Consider the following 15,082-nt stretch of genomic DNA (forward strand, 5'->3'; position numbering starts at 1 on the left):
GCTCACACAGTATGGAGGCCTGTAGTTCATACACTAGCTCACACAGTAAGGAGGCCTGTAGTTCATACACTAGCTCACACAGTAAGGAGGGCTGTAGTTCATACACTAGATCCCACAGTAAGGAGGCCTGTAGTTCATACACTAGCTCACACAGTAAGGAGGGCTGTACCTCATACACTAACTCACACAGTAAGGAGGGCTGTAGTTCATACACTAGCTCACACAGTAAGGAGGTCTGTAGTTCATACACTAGCTCACACAGTAAGGAGGGCTGTAGTTCATACACTAGCTCACACAGTAAGGAGGGCTGTAGCTCATACACTAGCTCACACAGCAAGGAGGTCTGTAGTTCATACACTAGCTCACACAGTAAGGAGGGCTGTAGTTCATACACTAGCTCACACAGTAAGGAGGGCTGTAGTTCATACACTAGCTCACACAGTAAGGAGGGCTGTACCTCATACACTAACTCACACAGTAAGGAGGGCTGTAGTTCATACACTAGCTCACACAGTAAGGAGGTCTGTAGTTCATACACTAGCTCACACAGTAAGGAGGGCTGTAGCTCATACACTAGCTCACACAGTAAGGAGGTCTGTAGTTCATACACCAGCTCGCACAGTAAGGAGGGCTGTAGTTCATACACTAGCTCACACAGTAAGGAGGGCTGTAGCTCATACACTAGCTCACACAGCAAGGAGGTCTGTAGTTCATACACTAGCTCACACAGTAAGGAGGGCTGTAGTTCATACACTAGCTCACACAGTAAGGAGGGCTGTAGTTCATACACTAGCTCACACAGTAAGGAGGGCTGTAGTTCATACACTAGATCCCACAGTAAGGAGGCCTGTAGTTCATACACTAGCTCACACAGTAAGGAGGGCTGTACCTCATACACTAACTCACACAGTAAGGAGGGCTGTAGTTCATACACTAGCTCACACAGTAAGGAGGTCTGTAGTTCATACACTAGCTCACACAGTAAGGAGGGCTGTAGCTCATACACTAGCTCACACAGTAAGGAGGTCTGTAGTTCATACACCAGCTCGCACAGTAAGGAGGGCTGTAGTTCATACACTAGCTCACACAGTAAGGAGGGCTGTAGCTCATACACTAGCTCACACAGCAAGGAGGTCTGTAGTTCATACACTAGCTCACACAGTAAGGAGGGCTGTAGTTCATACACTAGCTCACACAGTAAGGAGGGCTGTAGTTCATACACTAGCTCACACAGTAAGGAGGGCTGTAGTTCATACACTAGCTCACACAGTAAGGAGGGCTGTAGTTCATACACTAGCTCACACAGTAAGGAGGGCTGTAGTTCATACACTAGCTCACACAGTAAGGAGGACTGTAGTTCATACACTAGCTCACACAGTAAGGAGGGCTGTAGTTCATACACTAGCTCACACAGTAAGGAGGGCTGTAGTTCATACACTAGCTCACACAGTTAGGAGGGCTGTAGTTCATACACTAGCTCACACAGTAAGGAGGCCTGTAGTTCATACACTAGCTCACACAGTAAGGAGGGCTGTAGTTCATACACTAGCTAACACAGTAAGGAGGGCTGTAGTTCATACACTAGCTCATACAGTAAGGAGGCCTGTAGTTCATCCACTAGCTCACACAGTAAGGGGGGCTGTAGTTCATACACTAGCTCACACAGTAAGGAGGGCTGTAGTTCATACACTAGCTCATACAGTAAGGAGGCCTGTAGTTCATCCACTAGCTCACACAGTAAGGAGGGCTCTAGTTCATACACTAGCTCACACAGTAAGGAGGGCTGTAGTTCATACACTAGCTCACACAGTAAGGAGGGCTGTAGTTCATACACTAGCTCACACAGTAAGGAGGGCTGTAGTTCATACACTAGCTCACACAGTAAGGAGGGCTGTAGTTCATACACTAGCTCACACAGTAAGGAGGGCTGTAGTTCATACACTAGCTCACACAGTAAGGAGGGCTGTAGTTCATACACTAGCTCACACAGTAAGGAGGGATGTAGTTCATACACTAACTCACACAGTAAGGAGGCCTGTAGTTCATACACTAGCTCACACAGTAAGGAGGGCTGTAGTTCATACACTAGCTCACAGAGTAAGGAGGGCTGTAGCTCATACACTAGCTCACACAGTAAGGAGGGCTGTAGTTCATACACTAGCTCACACAGTAAGGAGGGCTGTAGTTCATACACTAACTCACACAGTAAGGAGGGCTGTAGTTCATACACTAGCTCACACAGTAAGGAGGGCTGTAGCTCATACACTAACTCACACAGTAAGGAGGGCTGTAGTTCATACACTAGCTCACACAGTAAGGAGGGCTGTAGCTCATACACTAACTCACACAGTAAGGAGGTCTGTAGTTCATACACTAGCTCACACAGTAGGGAGGGCTGTAGCTCATACACTAGCTCACACAGTAAGGAGGTCTGTAGTTCATACACTAGCTCGCACAGTAAGGAGGGCTGTAGTTCATACACTAGCTCACACAGTAAGAAGGGCTGTAGCTCATACACTAGCTCACACAGTAAGGAGGTCTGTAGTTCATACACTAGCTCACACAGTAAGGAGGGCTGTAGTTCATACACTAGCTCACACAGTAAGGAGGTCTGTAGTTCATACACTAGCTCACACAGTAAGGAGGGCTGTAGTTCATACACTAGCTCACACAGTAAGGAGGGCTGTAGTTCATACACTAGCTCACACAGTAAGGAGGGCTGTAGTTCATACACTAGCTTACACAGTAAGGAGGGCTGTAGTTCATACACTAGCTCACACAGTAAGGAGGGCTGTAGTTCATACACTAGCTCACACAGTAAGGAGGGCTGTAGTTCATACACTAGCTCACACAGTAAGGAGGGCTGTAGTTCATACACTAGCTCACACAGTAAGGAGGGCTGTAGCTCATACACTAGCTCACACAGTATGGAGGCCTGTAGTTCATACACTAGCTCACACAGTAAGGAGGCCTGTAGTTCATACACTAGCTCACACAGTAAGGAGGGCTGTAGTTCATACACTAGATCCCACAGTAAGGAGGCCTGTAGTTCATACACTAGCTCACACAGTAAGGAGGGCTGTACCTCATACACTAACTCACACAGTAAGGAGGGCTGTAGTTCATACACTAGCTCACACAGTAAGGAGGTCTGTAGTTCATACACTAGCTCACACAGTAAGGAGGGCTGTAGCTCATACACTAGCTCACACAGTAAGGAGGTCTGTAGTTCATACACCAGCTCGCACAGTAAGGAGGGCTGTAGTTCATACACTAGCTCACACAGTAAGGAGGGCTGTAGCTCATACACTAGCTCACACAGCAAGGAGGTCTGTAGTTCATACACTAGCTCACACAGTAAGGAGGGCTGTAGTTCATACACTAGCTCACACAGTAAGGAGGGCTGTAGTTCATACACTAGCTCACACAGTAAGGAGGGCTGTAGTTCATACACTAGCTCACACAGTAAGGAGGGCTGTAGTTCATACACTAGCTCACACAGTAAGGAGGGCTGTAGTTCATACACTAGCTCACACAGTAAGGAGGGCTGTAGTTCATACACTAGCTCACACAGTAAGGAGGACTGTAGTTCATACACTAGCTCACACAGTAAGGAGGGCTGTAGTTCATACACTAGCTCACACAGTAAGGAGGGCTGTAGTTCATACACTAGCTCACACAGTTAGGAGGGCTGTAGTTCATACACTAGCTCACACAGTAAGGAGGCCTGTAGTTCATACACTAGCTCACACAGTAAGGAGGGCTGTAGTTCATACGCTAGCTCACACAGTAAGGAGGGCTGTAGTTCATACACTAGCTCACACAGTAAGGAGGGCTGTAGTTCATACACTAGCTCACACAGTATGGAGGGCTGTAGTTCATACACTAGCTCACACAGTATGGAGGGATGTAGTTCATACACTAGCTCACACAGTAAGGAGGGCTGTAGTTCATACACTAGCTCACACAGTAAGGAGGGCTGTAGTTCATACACTAGCTCACACAGTAAGGAGGCCTGTAGTTCATACACTAACTCACACAGTAAGGAGGACTGTAGTTCATACACTAGCTCACACAGTAAGGAGGGCTGTAGTTCATACACTAGCTCACACAGTAAGGAGGGCTGTAGTTCATACACTAGCTCACACAGTAAGGTGATTTGTTGTTTCATCATACCACTTATTTTCTTATTTGTTCATTAGTTGGAAATGTAAGATTTTATTGATTGTAATTTGGGAATAATAGTTGGGGGTTATTCACTAAACCGAGAAATTGCTAAGATATTGCAAATTTAGGTCAGAATAAATCATTATTATTTTTTTGTCTCCTTGTAGCTCAGCTCTATAGCAATACCCATTATCAATTCTCCACAGTAAACCCGGCATATTTGAATTTTGCCCAGTTTCTTTGATTTTCCTATGAGCTATTCTACCCTGTTGGGCACTTAAAGGAACACTATAGTCCCCTAAATTACTTTAGCTAAATAAAGCAGTTTTAGTGTATAGATCATTCCCCTGCAGTCTCACTGCTCAATTCACTGTCATTTAGGAGTTAAATCACTGTGTTTCTGTTTATGCAGCCCTAGCCACACCTCCCCTGGCTATGATTGACAGAGCCTGCATGAAAAAAAACCTGGTTTCACTTTCAATCAGATGTAATTTACTTTAAATAATTGTATCTCAATCTCTAAATTGAACTTTAATCACATACAGGAGGCTCTTGCAGGGTCTAGCAAGCTATTAACATAGCAGGGGATAAGAAAATCTTAATTAAACAGAACTTGCAATAAAGAAAGCCTAAATAGGGCTCTCTTTACAGGAAGTGTTTATGGAAGGCTGTGCAAGTCACATGCAGGGAGGTGTGACTAGGGTTCATAAACAAAGGGATTTAACTCCTAAATGGCAGAGGATTGAGCAGTGAGGCTGCAGGGGCATGTTCTATACACCAAAACTGCTTCATTAAGCTAAAGTTGTTCAGGTGACTATAGTGTCTCTTTAATTTGCTTTATTATGTTGGCGATGTAACCAGCAATGACTGGGCGCTGGTAGCAGAAGACTTGCCCTGGCTGAGTGGGTCGTTGTTGTGTCACACTGAGAAAGACCCAGCTTTAGATGACATAGATCTATAACCGGCTCGAACCATTGTCTAAAAATGACCAGTAATGTGATGATTATTGGACAATACGTGAAGCAATGAATCGACCATCATCATAAACAGCAAGGGAACAGCGGCGGCTCCTGAGGGATTAACAGTGACATGAAGATCAGAGAAAACGAAATTGCAAGAAAAAAAAGGGCGTCTTGTCCCCCCCTCCAGCCCCCACCCCACCGCCTCTTATCTACAGAGTTAAAAAGTACTACCAGATGTAGGTATTTGTAAAACATGACATTCTCCATTAAAACATTCAGTTAAATCTACAGCACTTCAGCATCCTTCACCCTCGGAGACCAAGGATAATCTTCAAATAAATCGCACTGTTTACCGGCAACTTTACTCCCAGAGGCACTTTAAACAAATAAAAGAAATAATTACAAAATGCAAAGGAACGTAAATAGAAATTGATTTCAATCGATAAATTGAATTACACATATGTGCAATATGGCTGTTATTGTTAGAAAAAGGCCTTGGCTAGATAATCTAGAGATCCGTTCACTGGCCAACACTGGTTATCATCGAAAAATGTACGCAACACATGAATTTGCCAAAAATAATTCACAATGACGAATCTCAACATTTTAATTTTGTTTTTATGTCTACCAAAATTTGCCTGATGGTCTCAAAAGATCTTGGTCCATACTGAGCAAAGATAAATTCTCCTCCCCAATAAGTGGTTCTGCTCAAACATACTGGTTAAAAATAGTTTATCCTGTCCTAATGTGTTTTACACCCCACCTCCTATAGACTGTAAGCTCGTTTGAGCAGGGTCCTCTTCAACCTATCGTTTCTGTAAGTTTTCTTGTCATTGTCCTATTTATAATTAAATCCCCCCTCTAATAATATTGTAAAGCGCTACGGAATCTGTTGGCGCTATATAAATGGCAATAATAATAATTAGGGATGCTGAAACGTAATAACTTATTTAAATGTCACACGGTTGAAATGGGCAGAGTGCGATGTATCACCCGTCCAGGCCCGGACTGGCCATCGGGCACACCGGGCAAATGCCCGGTGGGCCGCGATGGCCATGGGGCCGAGGCCGGCAGGGGAGATCACAGGATCTCCTCGAGCGCCGGCGCCGGCCCCGCTGTGTGTCTCCATGGGCCGGTGGGGAGATCAAAGATCTCCCTCACCGGCCCAGAGACACTGTTAAAGGCGGCCGCCCGGGGCTGAGGAGTGAGGGAAGGAGGAGAGAGGACCGGCGGAGCTCTATCCAGCAGCTCCGCCGGGTCCTCTCGCGAGGTCTAAGCGTTGCCGCGGTAACCGCTCAGATCTCGCGAGAGTGAACTCTAGCCTGCAGGTTAGAGTTCACTCTCACCACTGGACCACCAGGGAAGGAAGCTGCGGAAAGAATCCCCCTCCCAGGCATAATGTAAGAAGGGAGGGGGGATATTCAGCAACTGCCCCACCTCCAGCATGGCTGCTTCAACGGCCCCCTCCCAGGCTAAAGGTAAGAAGGGGAGGGGGGGGGGGATATATATATATATTTTTTTAATTATTAACAAAAAAAATATTTAGATGTAACACATCACCCCCAAACACACACACACATCGCCCCCAAACACACACACACACACATCACCCCCAAACACACACACACACACACATCACCCCCAGACACACACACACACAGCACCCCCAGACACACACACACAGCACCCCCAGACAGACACACACACAACACCCCCAGGCGCACACACACAGCACCCCCAGGCACACACAGCACCCCCAGGCACACACAGCACCCTCAGAGACACACAGCACCCCCAGAGACACACAGCACCCTCAGAGACACACAGCACCCTCAGAGACACACAGCACCCTCAGAGACACACAGCACCCAGACACACAGCACCCAGACACACACAGCACCCAGACACACACAGCACCCCCAGAGACACACAGCACCCCCAGAGACACACAGCACCCTCAGAGACACACAGCACCCTCAGAGACACACAGCACCCAGACACACACAGCACCCAGACACACAGCACCCAGACACACAGCACCCAGACACACACAGCACCCAGACACACACAGCACCCCCAGGCACACAGCACCCAGGCACACACAGCACCCTCAGAGACACACAGCACCCAGACACACACACACACACACACACATATATATATATATATATATACACACACATATATATCTATATAATAACCCTCAGTGAGTTAACAGACAAAGAAAATTAGAAACCTAGAATGTGACGGCAGATAAAAACACCCTCACACACAGCACCCCTCTTACATACACACACTGCGCCCCTCACACATACAATACGTCCAAATATATATATATATACACACACACACACACACTACAGCACCCCTCACACTGCACCACTACACACATTACGCTCCAGATACACGCTAGATCCCTTACCCTATATGCACTCTTAATCCTCTATACACACACACACACACACTCTGCTATACACACTCTGGGTCCTTTACACACTCGATCTCCTACACACACACACTGCACCACCTACACACACACTACATTCCTTGTCAGCAAACACATACAACATTCTCTAAACACACCCTCTCTACAACCCCTGCACACACTACGTCACCTATACACGCACACTACAGCCCGTATGCAAAGCACTTGCTACATCCCCTATAACACTATGCCCCCTATACACACACTCTCTACAGCCCCTAGCCACACATATTACACCACAAACACAAATTAAATTGACCTATTTACACAATACCACACCACACTCTACACACACGCAATCCCACAAGCAGGCTCCAAACACATGCACCATACACTTTCCTGGCCCTTTTGTCCTCTGATATCCCACTTGTGGAGACACCAGAGACAATTTAAAAGCAAACACAGCGCAAACATGTTATTAAATTTGCTTGCGCTGCGCAGAACAAATACAGGGCCTTTTTCTAATGCTAGAGCACTTCAGGGGGGCTATGCGCATTGAACTAACATGCTCACTTTGAGAGGGGGCGTGCTTGTCATTAGTGATGACAAAACACACCCTCTCTGGCCCCGCCCCCTTCTTAGGGGGCCGCCCTGATTGAAAAATGCCCGGCCCTAATTTTGTTCCCAGTCCGGCCCTGCACGCGTCCATATATATCGTGGCAGTAGAATAGTGGCATGTTAAGCACCTACGTGCCCCACAGGTTGTTACTGGGGTATATCATGGCAGCACCTCCTAATGGACAGACGGAAGACCAACAGGTCCATGGTCAGGGCACACAGCACTTTAAGTCTGGGGTTTCTATTCAAAATACTAAATTCCAGAGAATTAGAAAAAAAATATAAAATTTATACTAAACTATTTTAGAGTCACATTGTGGCTGTTTTATCCTGAATTCCATGTTCTTTCAAGCTAAAGCCCAACTTAACAAAGCTCATTTTATCATTAACCACTAGCTGGTCTGGGTAAATTCCATGAGAAAAGGATATATAATAAACAAAAAAATGTGATTTATTAGCCAGACACCCCAAAACAATAACCCCCCCGTCTGTCTATGTAAAGTATTGAAAGGTTTCATCCAGTTTTCTGACTGCCTTAATCTCTGATTAAATAAATTCATATTTATCATGTAAGACCCTGAGAAGGAATAAACAAACACTCTGTCCAGGATTTAGATTGCTAGCTCTTCAGGACAGGACGCATTAAGTTATGACAGAGAGAAAACGATTATTTAAACAGTAACACCAAATTAGCAGAGCATAGAAACTTTTCCAATGTAGCGATATATCTCCAACGTTTTCTAGTGCAGAGATAAATTGTCAACTTTGCTGTTTAGCAAATAAATCCATATTTATTTTAGTTAGCGAACACATCTAATTGCATCGCCCCCCTGCCCTCTTCCCAGCCCTCTCAGTTCCTCCTTTAATTGCCCCCCCTTTAAATGGTCTTATTTTAGTGTGGGACAGAACACCATTAAAATAATTTGTATATGTGTGTTTATACGTGGCTGCAAATGGCAAATCCACTTGCCCATATCCCCCCCCTCTTCTTCCCCAATGTTCCCCCTTAGCCTAAATGATCTGCTAAGACAAATAATCACATGGCGGAGGACCGCAGTTCTCTGGCGCCACCGAGGAGAGCAGGGAGACGTGTTTGTGGAACTGAGCTAACAGGTGTCAGCCCAACACTGACCCGTGCAGGATATACCGGCTTTAATGCAGGAATACTGATGCGCTCTGCGGAAGCTCGCATTGCACAGAGCATCGTGGGAAGTTTTTAATGACTTGCTTAAGGGTACGACTTCATAATGTTTAGATTATTGCTTACACGCCGAGTGGCTTTTTTCAGTTTCTCTCAGCTGGAAGTCGATGGGGCAGCTGAGCAACATCTGCTTGCTCTATTTTAGACAAAAGTAAAATCCAGCGGTCCCAGGGAATCTCAGAGCATCCTCCGAGGAATGCGACTTGGCTAAAATCTTATCGCGATCTGTCAGCATTCCAGATCTCTAGAGAAGCCTGCTGCATCCACTTCCTCAACAAGCGGATATTTGCCGTGTGCGTTCGCCGAAAACCAAAACTGATTTTATTTATATTAAAATGGAAAAGAATTCAGATCTTAAACTGTAAAGGTTTTAGGAACCTGGAAACCTAGATTGCGAGAGTTAATCAGATGTAATTAGCCCCTCTAGGCTGCCCAGTATGGAGTCTCAAGCAGATTGTGGGAAAGTTTCTTAATATCCCAAGCATTCTTCCTTTCCCGAGTTAATGCATACTGCTTCCACCATTCCAGGTATCTACTACCCTTTCTATATTACTGTTACTGCTTCCACTGGAAGGCTATTCCAGGTATCTACTACCCTTTCTATATCACTGTTACTGCTCCCACTGGAAGGCTATTCCAGGTATCTACTACCCTTTCTATATCACTGTTACTGCTCCCACTGGAAGGCTATTCCAGGTATCTACTACCCTTTCTATATCACTGTTACTGCTCCCACTGGAAGGCTATTCCAGGTATCTACTACCCTTTCTATATCACTGTTACTGCTCCCACTGGAAGGCTATTCTAGGTATCTACTACCCTTTCTATATCACTGTTACTGCTCCCTCTGGAAGGCTATTCCAGGTATCTACTACTCTTTCTATATTACTGTTTCTGCTCCCACTGGAAGGCTATTCCAGGTATCTACTACCCTTTCTATATCACTGTTACTGCTCCCACTGGAAGGCTATTCTAGGTATCTACTACCCTTTCTATATCACTGTTACTGCTCCCACTGGAAGGCTATTCCAGGTATCTACTACCCTTTCTATATTACTGTTACTGCTCCCACTGGAAGGCAATTTCAGGTATCTACTACCCTTTCTATGTCACTGTTACTGCTCCCACTGGAAGGCCATTCGAGGTATCTACTACCCTTTCTATATTACTGTTACTGCTTCCACTGGAAGGCTACTCCAGGTATCTACTACCCTTTCTATATTACTGTTACTGCTCCCACTGGAAGCCTATTCCAGGTATCTACTACCCTTTCTATATCACTGTTACTGCTCCCACTGGAAGGCAATTTCAGGTATCTACTACCCTTTCTATGTCACTGTTACTGCTCCCACTGGAAGGCCATTCCAGGTATCTACTACCCTTTCTATATTACTGTTACTGCTTCCACTGGAAGGCTACTCCAGGTATCTACTACCCTTTCTATATTACTGTTACTGCTCCCACTGGAAGGCTATTCTAGGTATCTACTACCCTTTCTATATCACTGTTACTGCTCCCACTGGAAGGCTATTCCAGGTATCTACTACCCTTTCTATATTACTGTTTCTGCTTCCACTGGAAGGCTATTCCAGGTATCTACTACCCTTTCTATATCACTGTTACTGCTCCCACTGGAAGGCAATTTCAGGTATCTACTACCCTTTCTATATCACTGTTACTGCTTCTGCTGGAAGGCCAGTCCAGGTATCTACTACCCTTTCTATTTTAATACCCCCACTCAACAAAATAAAGTGCACTCAACTTCAAACAAGCTTTCAAGGGACATGCCGTTGCAAATTATTTTACAAGTTAGTAGATAAATCTCCAGTGAAAACTTGCCCGTTTTTTCTTTTTCATTGTATTTTTGGGGGGGTGGGGGTGGAGGTGGTGGTGGGGAATATTATATGAAAATGTTTAGCTGCATGCGGCTTTTCGTTTAAACTCCCACCCTCATTAAAAACTTAAACGTATTTAATTTATCATGGAGGCCGGAATGTCTGGGCGCCAGCTAACGCTCAGCGTGTAACCATTTTACAACGATTTAACCCTGAAGTTGGGGCTCGGCACCCGTCTCCCGTTCCTCTCTGCGTTGCCTTATGAGCACCTATAGTACAGCGCTACGGAATCTGATGGCGCTATATAAATAATAATAATGAGGAAGGTTAAGACAGGTGGCCAGTGGCGAGCCTCTCCAACCAATTACCAAGAGCCGATTAAATGAGATACGTTGTTATGGTGGTGGGAGTGTGCCTTTAGGTGTCTGTACAGTCATCTTTCTTTCTAACGGATATCTAGTAACAATATTTGTTTACACATTAGCCAGGCACGTCCTTGGAGCTTGGTGCCACCATGATGATTTTGTTTAGACTGGTCGGCACAAAACTGCTGGAGGACTACATCTCCCATGATCCGCAGCATTTACGCAGATCAAATCCTGGCCCGTCATGAAATCTTACTCAGTGCGAAAATAAATCTGTTTCCTCTATAAAAACTGTAATCGCTGCAGAGCCTCAATAGACTCAAGATATCAATTTGGAAGCCTGTGGCACCCTCTAGTGGTCACTGTTCATAAGTGCACAATGAGCTGGGCATTCTAAGGACTAACCCAGGCATAGGCAACCTTCTGCACTCCAGATGTTTTGGACCAGACTTCCCATGATGCTTTGCCAGCATTATGGGTGTAAGAGCATTGTGGGGGATGTAGTCCACAACATCTGGAGTGCCGAAGGTTGCCTATCCCTGCACTAACCCTTACAGTTCATTGTATTGATACAGCTCAGTGAAGTGGTTATGGTGCTATGAGTCTGTATGCGCCATCTCCTGGTTGTCTGTCCATCTTAGAGCAGTTTTACAAAACCGGAGCTTTCACTGCACCCATGGCTCACTCCCACCACAGCTGCTCGTACAACTCATAACATTAATTTCTGATTCACTACCCAGAGTCCTCCAGTCTTGGAGGCCAGTGATTAGCTGCAAGCGCTCTGGGATGGGATAGTTTCGTACTCAGTCTATTATGGTCATCGAACGTAGAACGTCTTCGAATGGATCATGTGGAAATTAAGAAAAAAAAATGGGATCTTTTAGTAGATTGTATTTCTCGTCTGTAAAACAAAGCTTCACGTTTTCACAGAGAACAACAAATATTAAACCCAAAAAAATAAAGGTATTGTTGGAAATTATTGTAATAATTGATTTCGTTACTTTAGGGATTTGAATTTACATCAACAATGTTTTGTTGAATGCTCAGTAAGGGGCGAATCGAACAGTCCTGCTTATACAGAAATGGCAAATTAGCCGGAAAAAAAACCAACTCCTCCTCTCCAAATTAACTATTTTGTTTGTGAGAGCGTCGTTGGCCTACAATAACCAAATCCCCTGTCTGGTTTACACAGTTTGTATGGATGAAGCACAGAATTATTTCCTATTTAACCCATATTGATCTGTACCCGCACAGCGGCCACGTAACCCAAATGTGAGGCTGAAATCTAAATCTATCCGCTGTGGGAGGGATTTGCATGTGATTCTTCGCACGCACAATGACAAGGCATCATGGAACTTGTAGTTTTAAAACATCTGGGGCTCTCTCTTTTGAGGAGCCCGGCTTTAATCTACATATTTAACAGATATTTTGCTTGTGCTCTGTGTTTCTTAAAGGAATACTACACCTCACTGTAGTGGTTATGGTTCCAGGAGTGCCCTGCAGCCCCCACCACATTATAAGTAGTTAAACTGTTTTTGGTCCACACGATTTCATTCTCCAACACAAATGCCAGAAAGCCATCAGAACATCCAATAGCTCTCCTGCATTCATTGTCGGAGGCTTACTTAATGGAGGTTACTGCTTAGAAGCCTCTGCCTCTCGGGCGTTAGTAAGGGAGGGACGCCCGGAGGATCCCAGGAAAGGGGTGTTGCTAGGGCACTATAACAACCACAGTAAAATTGATCATCACTCACATTTTGTTTCATTAAATGGACAATTTATTTTGTGGTATCCTGGATGTGAGATTGAGTATTGAATCAATGCATCTCTATGGCGTTAGTAGAGGAGGCCAGGAGGGACCCCCAGTATCTCCATGCTGAGCCTTGATCCTGCAATCTTTGCAAGACCGAACCCAGGACATCCCTCTAGTGGCCATTAAAGGTACTGAGGCAGAGTTTACAATGCTGGTCCTACAGCCAGAACCGGATCTATGCCCCAGAGGCACTACGTTAAACTGCAGTGGTTCTGGTGATTAACAGGGTAAGTCACAGGGTAAGTGAGAATTGTTGTGTATTCAATGTGACTTTTAATTTACGTTCAAAGTAGCTAAATGGGAAGACGTCTCCCAGTCAGCCATGCTTCAGTTCAGGTACTTTGCTTTAAATTTGAAATTCACAATATTTCTGATGTTAGTAAATAATTCTGCACATTTTACATCTCCTCATATTGGCGTTGCTAGAGTAACTCTACCTGGACACTCTCTCAAAAAGATTCCCTTTAATTAAAGGGATATTCTAGTTACCAAAACAATTTTAGCTAAATGAAGCAGTTTTGGTGTATAAACCATGTCCCAGCAGTCTCAATGCCCAATTCTCTGCCATTTAGGAGTTAAATGACTTTGTTAATACAGTCCTATGCACACCTCCCTACCTACCTTTTGCATGTAACCGGCAGTCTTTTTAAACACTTCCTGAAAAGTAACCTAGATGGCTTAGATTCCCTTGTTGCCCATTCTGCTTAATCTAGAATGTATCCCCTGCTCTGTTAATGGCCACCCTTCTTCGTTTGTGTGAATAAAATTACATTTACTGAGCATGAGATAAAAACTTCTAAAGAAAGTTAACATCTGGTTGCCAACCCCCCTTTTTTTCATGCAGGCGGTGTCAGTCACAGGCAGGGGAGGTGTGGCTAGGGCTGCATAAATGCCAGAGAATTGAGTGAGACTGCAGGGGTATAATCTATATTCCAAAGCTATTCCATTACATATATAACTGTATTCCTAACACTATTGTGTCCCTCTGCCTCCACTCCCTCCCATGACCATGAATGGGTTAAAACTTTCTTTGACTTACCTGTTTCGAACACCGAGGTTTTTCAGTGCTATACTGCTCTCTGCCTTCTCGGATGCAAGCAATGGCAGGGACCTAATATTAGCACAAGCCCTGACTCCATGCTATCCTATTGGGATTTGCAAAACACTGGCTGGCCTCATGCTACAAAGTTTAGCAGGAATTGCCTCTAGTGGCTGTTTGGTATCAGATGATCAGGGTGCATACAGGGCCCATTTAAATATGCCAAAACATTAGAAATGTTGTTCTAGGTGTATTGAGAGTTTGTAGTTGCTAAGCTTGCTTGTTTATGTATAGTTGAATTAAGACATTTAAAGTGTCCTGACAGTTATATAGTGTCACATGGTATTGGTAAACACTGGTCGGTGGTTCCATCACTTGTTCTATGGTTTTAAACATATCTACCAGCTGTTGGAAGTAGCAGTGCGTAGTGCTATAGAAAGTAGCATAGTTACAACAGCCTACATTCAAAATAGGTAAATACCTGGCTCATAGCTCCTCTTACCGAGATTTACACCTGAAGGGGAATCGCCTGTATGTGCAAGGATTCCTCTAAGCTGTGATACAGTAACATATGAATAGATAACCAGTACCAACATTGCTTTGGGTCTAATGTTTAGCTATGAGTAGTATGTAACAGGAGGAATGCAGTGACTGTGA

Source organism: Pelobates fuscus, chromosome 6, assembly GCF_036172605.1.
Source record: "Pelobates fuscus isolate aPelFus1 chromosome 6, aPelFus1.pri, whole genome shotgun sequence".
NCBI classification, from domain to species: Eukaryota; Metazoa; Chordata; class Amphibia; order Anura; family Pelobatidae; genus Pelobates; species Pelobates fuscus.